This window comes from Prorops nasuta, unplaced genomic scaffold (assembly GCF_024137725.1).
Source record: "Prorops nasuta isolate Cenicafe-Biocafe unplaced genomic scaffold, Cenicafe_Pnas_1.2 PNAS00023, whole genome shotgun sequence".
Classification (NCBI taxonomy): Eukaryota; Metazoa; Arthropoda; class Insecta; order Hymenoptera; family Bethylidae; genus Prorops; species Prorops nasuta.
The window spans coordinates 1,925,080-1,927,797 of record NW_027116820.1 but is presented as its reverse complement, the minus strand read 5'-3'; positions in this window follow the sequence as shown (position 1 = coordinate 1,927,797).

Below are 2,718 nucleotides of genomic sequence, written 5' to 3'. Positions count from 1 at the left end.
GATGACCCTAAGGATATAAAAATTGCTGGTAAATTATATCAATATGAAACTGTTTATTTAAATTAATATGTCTATACAACAACGTATAAAATAAATGATTGTACGTTACATATAGATTCTTTGAGTAAAAATTTACAGTGGACTCATGCAGCAACTTTATTATTAATATCTTTATATAAAGAGAATTGTTATTTATTAGAAAAGAATCCACATAAAACATTGTGGGCTACAATTTCTAAACTGATGAAACCAAAAAATTATAATTTTTCTTCTCATAATTGCTCAGTTAAATTGGTTTCGTTGAAGTGAAGGTATCGTCAAGTAATCGATCACAATGCTCAAAGTGGGAACGAAAGAAAAGATTGGCAATACTTGGAGGTATCTTTGTTTTATTTAATAATAATATACTTGTTACATTTTCCATATAATTTGCAACGTAACTTAATACAATGCCTTTAAATCTAACTAAAGTTATAATATATTTACATGAGTCATCTTGTATCTACAGGTCTTAGATGATTTGTTTAAGAATAGGAAATGGGTGAAACCACTTTCTATAGTAGGATCAAATATAATGGAAGACTTAAACTCTTTTAGTAACTTAAATAATACAAAAAATTTCCAAATTAGTAAGTATTTAATTACCTTTTCCGATTTGTTTCAATTCAATAATTTTTAATTATTTGTTTTACAGAACGTAAAAGAATTTCAATTACAGAAGAAAGAAACAATTATTTAAAACTATTATTACAAGAAACAAAGATAAAGAGAGAAGAAAATACAAAGTATAAAAAAGAAAAGCTAAAACTGTTATCGGAGTTAAAAGATATTATGAAAGAAAAAAAAATGTAAGAACTTGAATTTCATTATTTTTAGATAGAATAGTGTTACTTGCATTTTATTGTTCTTTATTTCATTGTTATTTAATTATTTAAAATTATAAAATCACTGTATGAGTGTTACAATTTAAGAATGTTCTTTTACTAAAATGGTGCATTTAAGGATAAGTAAATTATCAAGAGACACGGTAGTGTCTCGACGGCAAGTACATAAAAGTAGGTATAGACGTGTCTATACCGCCGTCGAGGCACTACTGTATCTTATACAGCAAGTTTGGCTGTCTCAATTTTTAAATAGATTTTTCTCCGTAAATGAAACACTGTCATGATTTCAGTAAAGCTTTTCTTGAAATGGTTTGGAACAAGCTTTTATTTGAGCCCATAAACATCAAAATTGGTTCACGCAATCCAGAGATCTCATAATCTGTTAGCTATATATATAACGAATTTAATTTCTTTCCGTCATCTTCTTCTCCAGCCAGAATGTATGTCTCGGGCTGAAGTTAATTGCTAAAGAAAATGACGTAATTTTTACAAACGCGACGTCTAAATAATCGATATAATCGATAACTAATATGGCGACTACTGTTAGCTGTCAATTGAATGTCAATTGAATTGTAAGGTTTACCGGTATAACCTTAATATTTTTATAAAAATGAATTGGCTGTAATGATAGTGTAATAGTGTAATATAATCAAAACTACGGATAATTTAAGGGAGAAACATGAAGGAGCCAGCAAGATTATCAGATAAGTCACATTGTATTCAAAAATATGTATAAAATTTAATGTTCGGTGGTACTTTGTGGGATTTCTTTTATTGCAGGTTATATAAAATATTCCTTATATGCATATTCCTTGTATGCAGCTCTGATTTGAAATCCTACCATTGCCAAATGCTCTAACAATTCTTGGAAATATCCTGTTATTGAAGAATGTAGATTGAGGAAGATTGTAAATGAAACAGAGAAGGATGAGGTTGTTACGTTAAGTCATAATCAAGACACATGGTAGTGTCTCAACAGCAATTAACATAAACGTTTTTCAGTAAAGTAAGTGCATTGTAAAAAAAATTTGTTTTATTAAAACAAAGTTATATATAAGGCACCATTTCATAGTTTGCAGTTTGATGCCAAACCAGTGCCAAATAATGTAACAATTCTTGGAAATACCCTGTTATTGGAAAATGCAGATTAACGAAGATTGTAAATGAAACAAATAACGTAACAATTCTTGGAAATACCCTGTTATTGGAGAATGGAGATTAAGGAAGGTTGTAAATGAAACAGAGAAGGATGAGGTTGTTACGTTAAGTCATAATCAAGACACATGGTAGTGTCTCAACAGCAATTAACATAAACGTTTTTCAGTAAAGTAAGTGCATTGTAAAAAAAATTTGTTTTATTAAAACAAAGTTATATATAAGGCACCATTTCATAGTTTGCAGTTTGATGCCAAACCAGTGCCAAATAATGTAACAATTCTTGGAAATACCCTGTTATTGGAAAATGCAGATTAACGAAGATTGTAAATGAAACAAATAACGTAACAATTCTTGGAAATACCCTGTTATTGGAGAATGGAGATTAAGGAAGGTTGTAAATGAAACAGAGAAGGATGAGGTTGTTACGTTCACTCATAATCAAGACACATGATATTGTCTCAACAGCAGTTAACATAAACGTTTTTAAGTAAAGTAAGTGCATTGTAAAAAAAGTTTGTTTTATTAAAATAAAGTTATATATAAGGCACCATTTCATAGTTTGCAGTATGATGCCAAACCAGTGCCAAATAATGTATCAAATCTTGGAAATACCCTGTTATTGGAGGATGCAGATTAAGGAAGATTTTAAATAAAACAAATAATGTAACAATTCTTG